The 15,310-nt window shown below is 38.6% G+C and overlaps 1 long non-coding RNA gene across 1 annotated transcript in view; it reads left to right on the top strand.

The window, feature by feature from the left end:
- LOC147581455 (uncharacterized) overlaps nucleotides 1-15,310 on the top strand; it is a 119,566-nt gene that overhangs the window by 60,871 nt on the left and 43,385 nt on the right. The window contains exon 2 of the long non-coding RNA XR_015249669.1: nucleotides 7,214-7,286. This is a non-coding gene — a long non-coding RNA (uncharacterized LOC147581455). The remainder of the gene's footprint in view (nucleotides 1-7,213; nucleotides 7,287-15,310) is intronic.

The following is a 15,310-nucleotide window of genomic DNA, read 5'->3' on the forward strand; positions in this document are numbered from 1 at the left end:
TGTCGACAGATCTCTCTTACATTGTTTTTGGCCGAAGCCAGAAACAAATTGTGTTGAAAAATATTATGAGAACACCTCTCCTTCTAAGATTTCTAGCCCAGCGTAGTCAACTCCAGAGCTTTGGATGGTTCAGATAAGCCTTAGGAAAACATCCACTGTTTTAGATTATCTGCTTAACCAAATCCCAATGTGAAACTGCTAGAAGGTTTCTTATGTAGACCGAGCTAATTGTGTATTACAGGAGTGAGCTGAAAAGTACCCAAATGAGCTACTACTTATATATAAAGGGACTCTCAAACCCATGGTTATGCTTTGAATAGCACGGCTAAGGAAAAGTCAAATTCATGTACATTCCTAAGGTGCATATCTGTTTTGCAAGCTGCCTGTCTCTGATGTGACTAAAATATGAAATATGTGACTGAATTAACCTGATTTTTCCCTAACAAAAAGCCAAACAGTCACCGCTTTATCAAAACTCAATCATTTGGAGATTGTTTAAAAAACATATTTAACTAGTGAACACCTGGAGAGTCCGTTTGAAGGAACAAGCACTGAAACAATTTTTCAGTTGATGAACACTGGTGGCATTGATTCAGTAAACACTGTCTGAGAATCTGCTCTGTGTTGGGTGCTGTCACAGGCGTGGATGATAGCAGGGCCAAAAGACAGCATCCCTGCCCTCTGAGAATTCTGTCTGAGCAGAGGGACAGCCAGGTAAACACGCAGGGTCAGTGTAAATGTTCTTGAGCTCTAACACAGGTATGTATGTGGAGGGCTCTGTTGGGAGCGGACACAATGGCCCACCCGGTGCTGCAGGGGACCCCTTCACAGTGGTGGCGAGATAGGCACTAGATCCCAAAGACAGAGTGAGAGTTTCCTCCAAGGTGGTAGCATCAAAGATGTGGAAGCAGTGAATTTTAAGAACTGCGTCTTAAGTCACGTGATCAGTTAGAAAACCAGATGCTATCAGTTTATGTATCTTAACCTTACCTGGTAGGTACATTATACTGTATGCTAAACACTGTAAACCCTCAGAGCCTTAGGTTTCCATGTGCAAAATTGGGACAATGATAGACTTTTCTGGAGACTCAATGTATTAATACACATAGGACACTTAAAACAACACCCAGGATATAGTAGCCTAACATGTGTTTACTATTATTAGCTATTATTTTCATATTTATCCGTTCTTACTGATAATGCTGTAATACCAAAGTGCAGGATCGTGGATGACTCATTTATTCACAGATATTTATTGAGCACGTGCTGTGCACCAGGCATCGGGGACCCAAAAGTGAAAAAGTCAGTACTTGCTCTCCTGGAGCTTAACGTTCAAGTACATCGTCAAACCAGCCAACAAATAATAGAACTTTCGAGATGAGTCTGCACGGAAAGAGCATGCCAGTACTAGGGGGTGGGAGAAGACGTTTTACAGTGTCCTTGTAGATGCCCTCCTGTGGGAGGGGGTGACTTGAATGTAAAAATGGAGCCAGCCAACCCTGTAGGACCTGAGGCGGGAATACGCTTGGCATGTTCCGGAGATAGCCAGAAGATCACAGCGTTTGGAGCAAGGGGAGTGAGAGGATGGAAAACAGGTGATGTGGCTAGAGAAACAGGCAGGGGCAGATCATGTCGGGCCAGGGGAGGATGGTAAGAAACTCCAATTTCATTCTGAGTATAATGGGAAGTCTCTTCAGAGTAAGGCACAGTCTTCCGGAACTCCCGCTTCACCTGTGTCACCAAAGACTCTGCTGAGCAAGGCTCTCCTGAGCTGCTGCCGGGTCCTTCGTGCTCTCCCATTCTCCCTCAGAAGGCAAAGCCAATCCTGTAGTCTCGGAACCGTGGAGGAATGCATCCTTACCCTTCTTTCTAAACCTGGCCTGCCCTCGATAGCATCATCGTACCATTTCGTATCATTTGACAATATATCATTTGAGTCTACTTCTTCCCATTTATCTTTATCCTATTTATCTTATCACCGTCTTTTTCTACGACTGTGTGTGTAAAAACTCGTCCTGTGTCCCAGGCACTGAATGAAACTCTGTGGCCAACGGGGTGAAAAAGACAGTTCTTGCTCTTAAGCAGCTCATGGCCAAGAGAGGTACATAAACATACGAACAGACACCAAGTCGTGGTTGGTGAGTGTGTGACCAGGACAAGCATGGGGACAGTGGTGCAGGAGCTCATGGGAGTACCACACTCCCCAGAGCACCAGTCCAGGCCTTCTAAAGGAAGGGATGAAAAAATAAAAAAATAATTAAGAAGGAGGGGCTGAGCATGAGTTATCAGGTGAAGAGAGAAAGTGGAAAGGTAGAGGAGGTATTTTCCAGCAGAGCACGCAATCCTGAGAAAGAACGCAGAAGCCAGCGAGCACACTGTTTTCCTAAGAAGGAAAGTAGTTTGGTGTACCTTGAGATGAACCCAAGGTCCCTCACGTAATAATCCACATTCTTCTGTCGCTCCTCCTGCTGCGACCTCCTCTCGTTCTTCCCTTCTTCAGGAGCCACGCTTGATAATTGGCCATGACGGCCATTGTTGTCAGCCTGGGCATTGGCAGCCCTGTGGCTTTTGGCAGGATATTGACACTGAATGTTGGTCTCCCCACGTTCAAAATGGGGAAGGGCGCCTGGGTGGCTCAGTCGGTTAAGTGACCGGCTCTTGATTTTGGCTCAGGTCACGATCTCGTGGCTCTTGTGGGACGGAGCCCACACTGGGCTCTGTACTGAGGGTGTGGGGCCTGCTTGGGATTCTCTCTCTCTCTGAATAAGCTTTAAAACAAAATAAACTAAAAAACGGGGATACAGATTCATATGTCATGGTAACATTGTGAGAAGTAAATCCACACCCCATAGATGGATTTATAATTAATACGTACTTCTTGGAGACAGAGGTGGATATCAGAGCAACTGCCATTTAGAAAGTGCCAGATCAGACTGACATTTAGTCTACTTTCATTTCTCAGTTGTTTTTAAGAGAATGTATTGGTTCCTCAAATGCTTCAACACGCTGATAATACTTCCTTCTGTATTACTGACTAAGGAGCTTCTCATCCTTTGTATGTTTGCCTTGAGTTGTCAGTACCAGGTTACCCTCTTGTCCACATCTTGTCTGTCCTCCCAACCCAAATGTGTACACTGACTTGCTCCTTTTTAAAAGCACCTACCTCTTATATGTAAGCCTTCTCTCAGGCAGATGAAACCTTAGGCACCCTATTCATAAAGCCTCTCTTTTCCTTCAGTATGCTTTGTAGATAGTTTGCTATGAGGCATGATGGGAAGGAGAATTGTGAGTTCTCCTAGAATATTGCTTCTTTAAATCCAATGCTTCCTTCACAGATCAAGTATGATAGACCTTTCCTTTCCTAAAAAATGAGATTGAGATATATTTACAGTTTTTCTTCTTTTCTCCGTTATCTATTTTGGTGAATAAAATAAATAATACCCTAGGGATATTTTTTCCTATTTCCATCCATGTTTCCCCATCAAATCTTTAAAGAAGCAAACAAAATAAATGGGGTCACAGGGGACCCAGATTTAGTGAACACATACCTATGAAGTGATTGTCATGTTCACACCCTGTATGAAGCTTTGTGGTTGAGGGCTTGATGTTGATGTTTTCCAGATGTTTTCCAGAAAGTTTGAGACAGAGGAGGTACAGGCTCTAAGTTAAGACCATCTGAGGTTCTGTTGACTTGGAAAACAGCTAAGATAACTGGGCAAGTTTGTAGATCGTAGATTCAAACTAAAGTATCAACAAATTTAACAACACATCTCCGGCAAGCTCTTCTGTGCTCTTTACCTCATTTTGCCAGCTGCTTCCCTCTGTCTCATTTGGCACGAGAATTTTGAAAGACAATTTTTGTTCCAGATCTTAAAGGATAACCACTGGCAGTTAAGTCTCTCATGATAGAACTCTCTCATCTCTTGGGATTGATGATCCTTGTTGAGAGTCTTAATTGCAAATGTGAATGGAAGATATTTGAATTTGGATACAAATGCCACATGGTCTTTTGTTTTTTTTTCCTACTTTACTCTTAGAAGGTGAGCCCCTACGTATACCAGAGGAGAAAACTAAAATCCTGCCAATAGCTCTACTGAACAGCATTTAGCAGTAGCACACATTATATCTTGCTCCTCCTTTGGTTCTTTGGAATCTCAAGTTTCATTTTCACCTCATTTTAGGGAGCTGGTTTGGATTGAAGTCACATACGAAATGAACCATCTCCAACATCTACATCACAAAGTAACTCTAGCTCAAGATAAAGGTCATTGGTTGGGCAACAGGCTTGCATTGCTTATTCTGGCTTCTCTTCCCTGTCCCAGAAACTATTTGGAAGAGCTACCAGTGACTTACCCTGTATAAGCATTAAATGTTGAAATAAAAGCTATTGCATGTTGATTAGCACTTCTCCTGATGAAGTATACAAGTGTCGTGTAAAACAAAGTGGACTCTGCTCATGATGGATTGAGCATCTGGGGTGTCCTTGAGCCAGGACCACAATGCTTTCGCTCCTACTTGCCCTTGGGAACATCTAACTGATTGCTTCATACCACTTGCCAATTACTGCTCTAGAACAGTCCCCTGAAGCAGACCTTCGATGGGTTCATGCATTTCTAATGCTGAAATTTATTTATCGTGTCTAAGATTTAACTCATTGAATTTATTTGGAAGGCTCACCAGTTATTTAATGGGAGATTATGTCTGAAGAGATATTAGTATAACGTGAAATCTAAATAATTCACCATCTTTAAAAATAGTCATTTAACTACACCATTTGGAAGGCAAAAAGATGTATATTTCAGATTGAGAATAAGTAAATTATAAAAAAAAAATCTGTTGATAGTTATACTGATTTCAGTATTACCCAATGAAAAGCTTTAAACCAGAGCAGTTTATGTAGGTATCAAAATGCTTATTAAAATTATCTTTATATCTTACATGGCAATATTTTCAACTTTCCATATTTTGAAGGAAAAAAATAGGTAAGTGGGCTCACATTGGCTAGATATTAGATATAGAAGATACTAGAAATCAACAATAATTCCAGTTTATTCTAACTTGTGAAAGGTGTGTTCTTCTTGCCATACTTTCCTTAAATTAAAAAAAAATGAATTCAGAACACCTATAAAAATGAAAAACATTTTTCACCTGCACCTGCGTGGCTCAGTTGGTTAAGCATCTGATTCTTGATTTCAACTCAGGTCATGATCTCACGGTTCATGAGATTGAGCCCCACACCAGAGTCTGTGCTGGTAGCACAGAGCCTGCTTGGGATTCTCTCTCTCCCTCTCTCTCTCTCTGCCCCTCCTCCACATGTACACACACGTGCTCTCTCTTTCTCTCTAAAATAAATAATTAAAAAAAACATCAGTAGAAATGAAATTAAGTAATAAATTAAAAGAGACTAATAGAACTTCTTCTAGTGTCTAACTGGCCCATGGATTTTTTAAAAAAATAACATCATGAAGGGTGCCTGGGTGGCTCAGTTGATTGAGTGTCTGACTCAGTTGAGTCAACTCAGTTGAGTGTTGGGCTCAGGTCGTGATCTCATGGTCTGTGATGTAAGCCCCCACGTCAGGCTCTGTGCTGACAGTCCAAGCCTGCTTGGGATTCTCTTTTAGCTCTCTTTGTGTCTCTCCCCTGTGTGCGCTTACTCTGTCTCTCTCAAATAAACTTAAAAAAAAAAAAAAACCCATGAAATTTAAAATAATATTTAAAAAAATCAGATAAGTATCAATGTTCTGTATTTTCACCAATTTTATATAAGGATAGAACATGATTATATAAATTGCTGAAATGAAGACTGTAGGTATTTCAGTACTCAAAGTACTCGGAGTATGTTTGTGAACACTGACTCTGGGAAAATGGCTTTCATTCATCTGTATCTATATCCATTCAGTGGTTAAATACATTTTTTAAAATAAAAGAAACTGGAGTAATAAATAGATGTTCAGCCAATGGCTTCTATAAAGGGCTTTCTAGAAAAACTCACAACAGTTGCTGTGGTCTTTGGTTTCAAGTTATTTTAAAAATGAATCATTTTTTCTTTGAACTTTTTAAGTTTATCCCAGAAATTTTAAACACATGTAAAGAAGAAAACATGACTAATATCTCTCACCACTCTTAACATTATGGTCTATATTTTCAGTCTTTCTAGATGTACATATCTGTCTTTAGCTGTTCTTTGTTACAGCTTAAAGTTTACTTCCCAGGGAGCTTTTTATTGTCCAATTAGGTCTGATCCATTATTTTAGTGTCCTGTTTATACATCACATTCTGTAATTTTTTTCATCTGTGTCTTTAAAAAAATTTTTTTTAATGTTTATTTTTGAGAGGGAAGAGGGGCAGAGAGAGACAGAGACACAGAATGTGAAGCAGGCTCCAGGTTCTGAGCTGTCAGCACGGTCTGTCATGGGGCTAGAACCCGTGAGCTGTGAGATCAGCACAGGAGCTGAAGTGAGACGCTTAGCTGGCTGAGCCACCCAGGTGCCCCTATCTGTGTATTTTTTAACTTTCTACCTCTCACACTATAAATAAAACTTCCATAAGAGTTGAAACTGTCTTTTCTGTTCATTAGTTCATTCTGTCATTCTGTTTATTTCTAATATTTTGCAGAGGAGTTCACATAAATATATGTTCACGTATGTCTTCCGTACGAATTATCAAATTATGTTCATTGTAAATAAAAAAGAAAATCCATCAGAAAAAATAAATACCCTTTGTTTGCTATTTGATTGACAGGGCATTCCGATTCTAGAGTCACGGTGAGGAAATGAACATCTTCGTACCTCTGAATCTTTCCATGCATAAGCATGGTCTTTTAATTTACTTGGTGCGTTTTTTTTAGTCCCTCTATAAAGTTAATTTTCTTTACTGAAGTTCTGCACACTGTTACTTAAGTATTTCATATCTCTTGTTGCTACTTTTATTGGTATTATTTCCTATTATTTTTTAAACAGTTTTTCTAAAAAGCAGCATTGAATTACTTATTTATATATAACTTTGTTGTTGAGCACTAATCTCCAGTCTATTCTGGAGGGTTTTTAACTCTGTTGATATTTTTAAAAAGAAAATGTGATTATTATATTGAATTATCTTTCCATTCCTGAAATGCATTCTTCTCTCTTGTTATTATGATTAAAACACATCTGACCACATTCTGGTAAAATGTGGCTGACATTTAAATTATGCTCCTTGTATCTGTTTTCTTCAGGCAAAGTGTTCTGGAATCCCCTCTGCAGGTTGCCCTGAGCACAATGATGCCCTGTAGCAGCTTGAAGTGGGAGGTAAGTGTGATCTGAGAAGGTTGGAGGCAGAAAGGAACCTCACTGGCTGATTTCAGCATAGAAAACTCATTGGGGCCCTCGTAGTTCTGCTGGATAGTAAGGAATGGAAAAGAGCTTGGAAATGCAGCTGATCTGCATCAGAGGATACCATCATTCTTGCTTTTAGGACATCAGCTATACCCCGCTGACCCTCTCTGATCATCTTGTGTGGTAAATGCTGTCCCACACAGTGGGCTCTGGTAATGCTTGGGGAAGTAGAGAGAAAAAATTGTGTTCCTGCTTTGGGTCAATGTCGTGAAAGAGAATAGAGAAGGCAAGATGTGAGTGTGGTCCAGACTTGAGCAGGAATAGAAAACTGAAAAAGGGCAAGGGTAAGATCATGACACCCTCTTCCCCGCCACCTGGCTCCAAGGGAAGGATGCGCTGTCAGCACAGGTGTGTTCCCTTTGTTGCTGTTGGGTTCACTCTGAGCCTGAGTGCTGTATGCTTACATTTCTCTACATCTTAGCTCCCAGATACTTGAAAGCCTCTTGAGAAAATTCCCCCTTGCTGCCTTTTGACCTTAATTGATTAAAAAATAACTTTCAGATTTATTTTAGCCTAAATCAGTCACATTTAGTTTAGCCTGAATTCAATGTATGAAAACCTGTTTATCAGTAAAGTCGTAGACTCATATTAGTAAAATAGAGCATGCAACAAGGCTCTTAGAACATTGAAGAGTTTTGTCTGAAAGTGGTAAGTACAACCAAAATGGATTCATGTCTTGGCTCAGCCATTTATTAGCTTTGAGATTTTCGGCAAATTGCTTAACCTCTCTGGATCTCAGCTTGCTTATTTGTAAAGGGATACTAACACTCCAGGTACAGGTTCAAGTGAGATCAAGTATGTGAAGCTTGGAGCAGAGTGTGTGGTCTGTGGTAACTACTCAAGAAAAGTTAGTCCCTGTTACTCTATCTGGACTAAATATAGTTGCTGCTTTAAAAAAAAAAAAAATCAATAGGAAGTAAAATGTGACTGGCAGAGAAAAAGAAATAAACTGTGAAGTTCAAAGTTAAAAAGCCAAGTACTCAATTAAGAGAAAACTGTAGGGCAGAGAGTAGAATTCTACAGAGACATAAACTGTAATTACTTACGGACGATTACGTTTAAAAACTCCATGTCAAATTTCCCCCTCGATTGTATCATATGTGTATTATTGTACTCTGAAATATAAATTGGGCGTTTCTGAGAAGTTTGTTGCTCTGATATTTTAATGGAAGTGAGGCACTCTGACGACAACTGAGATCGTCAGTTCCCATCCCTGCCCTCGGCTGTGATGGCGAGTGACGTTTCTCTTTATCACCTTTGCTCTTTCTCAGGTTGTAAGTGGCCTTCTTCCCCCATAAGCCTTCCATATTGGCAAAGCATTTTAAAATCCTTATTTTTAACTTAAAAAATGTTCATGAATATAGGTCACCATGGAATTGTATTATTCAATTTATATTTATATTTTATATTTTATTGTCTCCTGACTGCTGAAGGGGTTGCCATCAACAAGTTCTAAAATTTTTGTTACAATTATCTTTAAAATTACAAACTCAGTCAATAATGTGGTCATGTTCGTTGTGAATAAATTAATGACATTAGGGAGTCACTATTGATATTGCAGCCAGATATCAATCTGTTCTGTTTTGATAAATGACATGCAAGGTCTTAGAGAATTTTCATAATGTTCATTTGGACAAATAGATTTAAAAGCTTAAAATAACTAAAATGCTCCTTTACTACAGGTGAAAACAATCAGAAATTTCCAGGAGTAAAATTAATATAGATCAATATATTTCTATACTTAATTTGTAACTTTCTCCCCGGGGATTTATATTTTTCAATTTTTATTTTGCTTGAAATCTGTTTGGCACCCAAGAGCTTTAGGATGTAGAAAAGTGAACTAAGACTTTTTAAAGGACACACAGAGATTCCCAGACTCTGGGTTTATTAAAATGAAAGATTCGGCCTAATTCTCTTTTAAGACCAATTTTCCCATTCACTTCTGTTCCCTAACTGCATGTATTTAAAAAATCAGGCCCAAGAAAAACCCTGTGTCTACTACCTCGCCATCTATAACAATGATTCTCATAAATGAAATAATCTTTCCCAAATGGCTGTCGTTCATTTTGTCTTTATTCATTGTTATTTAATATTTGTAAGGCCCGGGACTTTTGCCCTCTCTCTGGCCACTGTTCACTTTCAAAGGTTTAGGATTGAGGCTTCACAGAAAACTGAATACAAAGGCTCTTTTCTTCTTTCCTGATCAAAGTATCATCTCAGAGTTAACTACCATTGAATTTCAAGCACAAATATAGGAGAAAGGAATAGACCTGATATTATCATTATTATCTGAAAGGAGGTAGAAAGCAGCTTTTACAACAGGTGCAAACCAGACAATTAAACTACATTTCTCTGTGTTGCCCACTACCTACTCACTTTTGGAAATGTACCTGGTACTCTTTATTTTGCTATGAGGTTTCTTTCACCTAGGAGGTTTTTTTTTTCCCCTCATTAATTTTCCTTCCTTTTCATCACTTGGATTCTACTCCCCAGCTGCTTCCCCCTTCCTCTCTGGTGTCCTTGTATACCCCAGAGTAATGAACTTGGATAGCTTATAAATAGCAACATAGAAAAAAAGACATAGAACATAAATCTTTTATATCTCATCCAGATCCACATTTTACCTACATGACATAGTCCCATGTGTGATTCACATTAGTTTTACCTAATTTTGCTGCTTTAGGATAGATTCATCAGACTGTTTTAACAAAGAATACTTCAATTTAGGGTGCACCTGCACAAATGTGGGCAAATATTCCTACATTTCTCAGTTGATCAGTGTTCTCACTCAGGTGCTAAAATTTTAATTCACATGAAATATTTCTAAGTGCGAAATTCCAAAATGTGGATTTTGATTTGGTGTTTCTGCCTAATTTAACACTAACAAAAAAAAGAGGACAGAATAGTAAATCCTACTGAAATTGTCAGCGGTGGGGAGGACAGTAGGATCTCATTTTCATTTATGCTGTCATGTTGATGGATTAGCTTACATTATACATGGGTAACATGCCAAACGATGTCTTTTGATTCGGATTCCAAGGAAAACAGCAGGGATCTTGAGTGCTAAAAGTCCTGAAAGAGTTGTTATTTCTGGCCCTTTGATAGAAATAAAGGGAGACTCATAGCTAAAGAACATCAAAGTGTCAAAATCAACTTCGTGTGTAGTTTACCCATCTGATGAGGCACCATGCAGAAAGCAGGTACACATTTCTGAGCACCCCAACAAGTATACAAAGTGGCTGAGCAGACAGACAGAGGGTTGGCATAGAGGCTGAGGGGCATGCTGGAACATGGGCCTAATGAGTGGATGCCAGGTAGGGATGTCAACATCAGTGAGGAGGCAGCAAGACAGGGCCAGTGCTCAAGGCCGGGGGGATGGGTCTGGAAGGCCAGTGAGGTCATGGTGAGCGTAAGAGAGTCTCCTTCCCTTTGATGATGGGGCAATGGATAAGCCACCTCGGGATCCCAGATCACACCCTGGGAAAAGAGAATTGGTCATGTGGGGAGGGAAGCTTCCTGAATTGAGAGAGTAGATACCTGGAGTGATCAACCTGAGTTGACAGAATTACCTTGAGTACATAAGAGTGGGGTACTTCCCTCCCACGCAGCTTTGGAGTCTCATGAGGTAAGTTTAATTACAGAGAAAGAAACAGCATCTTTGAACTCTTGTGTTTGTGACAGTGTAAAATGTCAGCATTTCCCAATATGCTATCCATGCAGAAGGCAGATTTTCCACTTTATAGTAAATGATGGGAATTATTACCTTTTATTGCTCTAAATATATTCCAGTTTCTAGGTTTATAATGAGAAATGGCTTTCGGTTCTTTGATTTTTTTTTTTTTTTTTAATTTTTAGAAAGTGTAAGATTTGTAACACAGACCCTTTTAGGTTTGTTTTCAATTCCATTGTCATTTAGCCAGAGTTGAGGCAAAGCGAAATAAAGCTAGGCATCAAATAAATATATTTGAATATATTCTTTCGTGGTGTAATTTTAACTTTCATTGGTGATGTTGATAGGAAGGTCAGATTTACTGAGAGGTAACATTCAGTCTTTGAAGCATCACCCAAACGTGTAAGTAAGGTCTTTGTCCACTAATGAGTGTTCTTTCATGTTACTGGTTTTGTAAAGCTTTGCACTGTGAATGGACCGTCAATCAACCCACAGCTGCACCGAGGCCATCGGATGGCCGTATCCATGGCGACATGCCAAAAATGGCGACACAAATTAATCCATTTGTGTGGAATTCCCAGTGAGAGTCTGCTTTCATCTTTCAGAGACTACTGTTAGGAAGTCTGCTGGTAATGTCAAATACTGAGCAAAAGCAAAATAGTGATGGACTATCCACAGGATCTTCTCCCTCTAAACAGTAGGGCTTCTTTTCCTTTTTGTCTGCTCGAGAGGACAGAGAACAGTTGGGGGTTTGATTCTGCCACCATAATGTTCTTTTAATAAAAGTTACATTAATTGAATGCTCACATGTAGGCTCCTTTTCACCTGCTCTCCCCAATGCCATCTAATCAGCCTTGAAAATAAGTGCAGTGATTTGCACAGTGGTACAAAATTAAAAAGTCGTCTTTTGTATGGCTGTTTTATTGCAAATACTATTCATGTAACATACAGTGTGAGACATGTCTCCCGTGTCAGATTTGGAATTATTAGCTTCCTCTGTTATATAAGTGGATAGAGCTAAGTCTTTATGTTTTAGAAAAGCTAAAGAAAAATCACGAGTGTCTTCTTTGCCTTGTCTGAAGCTTGTATTAATTAGTCCTGCTTCTAGACAAGTCTGCTCTTCAATTACCGTATCTTAAAAAAAAAAACATATTATTTTGCCTGGTGTTAGAATGAATTCATAAATTGCAAATTGTCAAAATTATTTAATGAATTATTACGGCAAGGTAACCTTTCACAAACTGAACATATGTGGGAGATAATGCCTTTTAATTAAGAATTGACATTAATTACTCAAGATACTCAAATAATACTTTGTTTTCTTATTACTCCTACCTTGGGAACCTTGTATTTTTTAAAATTTTTATTAATGAATCATTTTTTAAAAAGTTTATTTATTTTGAGAGAGAGCACATGCAAACACATGCAAGTGGGGGAGGGTCAGAGAGACAGAATCTCAAGCAGGCTCCACACGGTCAGCGCAGAGCCTGACATGGGGCTTGATCCCACAAATCGCAAGATCACGACCTGGGCCAAAATCAAGAGCCTCACCCTTAACCAACTGAGCTGCCCAGGCACCCCATGAGTTGTATTTTTACACACAAAAATGAAGGGAATTATTCTCTGTCATGTAGTTCTCAGCTTGTTCAAGTCATAAAACTCTGAGAATTGATAGGCTCTTTCTCTATATAGTCAGGGCTTCAGTAAAATGTTATAAGGCATGATAAAAGGCAAGAGAAAAACCACAGTCTGAAGAAACCAAGTAATCATTGGATCCAGATGCCACTAGAACACAGGTGTTCCCATTATCAGGCAAGTTTTTTTTACATAACTACAGTCAATAAATAAAAGATTTAATGGAAAAAGATATCCAACATGCAAGAACAGCTAGGTAATGTAAGAAGAGGTGGAAACTCTAAGAAGGAATCAAAAGGAAATGCTAGAAATAAAAACACTGTGGCTGACTTGAAGAATATCTTTCATAGGTTCATTAGTGGACTAGACACAGGTGAGGAAAGAATCTGTGAGATTGATAGAAGATAAATCAATAGAAATTTTAGGACTGTTCTAGCTCTGTAAAAGATGCTATTGATATTTTGATAGGGATTGCCTTAAATGTGTGGATTGCTTCAAGTAGTATAGATGTTTTAACGAAATTTGTTTTTTTGATCTATGAGTGTGGAATATCTTTCCCTTTGTATAGAACCACAAAAGACCCCGAATAGCCAAAGCAACTGCGTAAAGCAAAGCAAAGCTGGAGACATCACAATTCCAGACTTCAACTTATATTACTTATATTAGTAGTGATGGAAGCAGCACAGTCATGGCACAAAAAGAGACACAGAGTTCAATGGAACAGAATAGAAAGCCCAGAAATGAACCCACAACAATATTGCCAATTAATCTTTGACAAAGCAGGAAAGAACGTCCAGTGGGAACAAGACAATCACTTCAACAAATGGTGTTCAGAATACTGGACAACAACATGCAAAAGAAAAAAACCAGACCACTTTCTTACACCACACACAACAGTAAACTCAAAATGGATGAAAGACTTAAATGTGAGACTTGAAAACATTAAAATCTTAGAGAACACAAGCGGTAACCTCTTTGACATTGGTGCAGCGACTTCTTACTAGATCTGTCTTTTTAGCAAGGAAGACAAAAGCAAAAAAACAAAACAAAACAAAACCTATTGGGACCTCCTCAAAACAAAAAGCTTCTGCACAGCAAAGGAAGCAATCAACAAAACTAAAAGGCAGCCTATGGAATGGGAGAATATATTTGCTAATGACATATCTGATAAAGGGTTAGTATCCAAAATATATAAAGAACTTCTAAAACTCAACACTCAAAAAAATCAATAACCTGATTAAAAATGGGCAGAAGACATGAATAGACATTTTCCCAAAAAAGACATATAGATGGCCAACAGACATATGAAAAGATGTTCAACATCACTCATCATCAGGTGAGATATCACCTCACATCTGTCAAAATAGCTAAAATTAACAACACGAAAAACCAGATATTGGTGAGGATGTGGAGAAAGGGGTCTCTTGGTGGGAGTGCAGACTAGTACAGCCACTGGAAAACAGTATGGAGGTTCCTCAGAAAGTTATTAATAGAACTGCCCTATGATCCAGCAATTGTACTACTAGGTATTTACCCAAAGAATAGAAAAATACTAACTCAAAGGGATACATGCATGCTGATATTCATAGTAGCATTATTACAATCGCCAAATTATGGAAACAGCCCAAATGTCCATTGACTGATGAATGGATAAAGAAGTGGTATATCCACTTTATACAGTGGAATATCACTCAGCCAAGAAAAAAAAAGAATGAAATCTTGCCATTTGCAATGTGAATGGAGTGAGAGAGTATTATGCTAAGTGAAAAAAGTCAGTCAGAGAAAGACAAATACCATAAGATTTCACTCATGTGGAACTTAAGCAAAACAATGATCAAAGGGAAAAAGAGAGAGAGAGAGAGAGAGGAAAACCAAGTAACTGGCTCTTAAGCATAGAGAACAAACTGATGGTTCCCAGGGGGAGGTGATGGAGGCATGGGTGAAATTGGTGATGGAGAGAAAAAAATGGAACAGAACTCTGGGACAATTACAAACATTATAATACATGTCTAATTGGAATACTGGAAAGTGATTGACCTGAACAACTTTGAAGCTCACATTTCCTAAATACCGAAATGAGATAAAGACATTACAAGAAAGGGAAACTAAAGACAATTATTTCTTATGAACATAGACGTAAAATGAACAAAACATTAGCAAAGCAAATCAGCAATGCATATACCACAAGTAAGTGGGATTTATTCCCAGCATGCAAAGCTGGCTCAAAATTCAAAATCAATCATGTAATCTATCCCATCAATAGGTAAAGAAGAAGCATATGGTCATAACAATTGAAGCAGAAAAAGCATTTGAAAAAAATCCAGCACCATTCCTTATAAAATTTTTCAGCAAACTAGTAATAGAGAAGAACTTCACCAGCTTGATAAGGAACATCTACCAAAAAAACACTGCACTTAATGATGAGAAATTGGATGCTTTCCCCTAATACTAAGAATAAAGCAACTATGTCCTTTCTCAGTACTTCTATTCAGCATAATACTGATAATCCTGGCTACTACAAAACTACAAGGAGATAAAATGTATATATCCTGGAAAGGAAGAAATAAACTGTTTTCATCTGCAGAGGGCACAATTGTGTATATTGAAAATCCCAAGGAATTGACTAAAAAAT

This window comes from Puma concolor, chromosome B1 (genome assembly GCF_028749965.1).
Source record: "Puma concolor isolate L17-30 chromosome B1, mPumCon1.1.hap2, whole genome shotgun sequence".
Taxonomy (NCBI): Eukaryota; Metazoa; Chordata; class Mammalia; order Carnivora; family Felidae; genus Puma; species Puma concolor.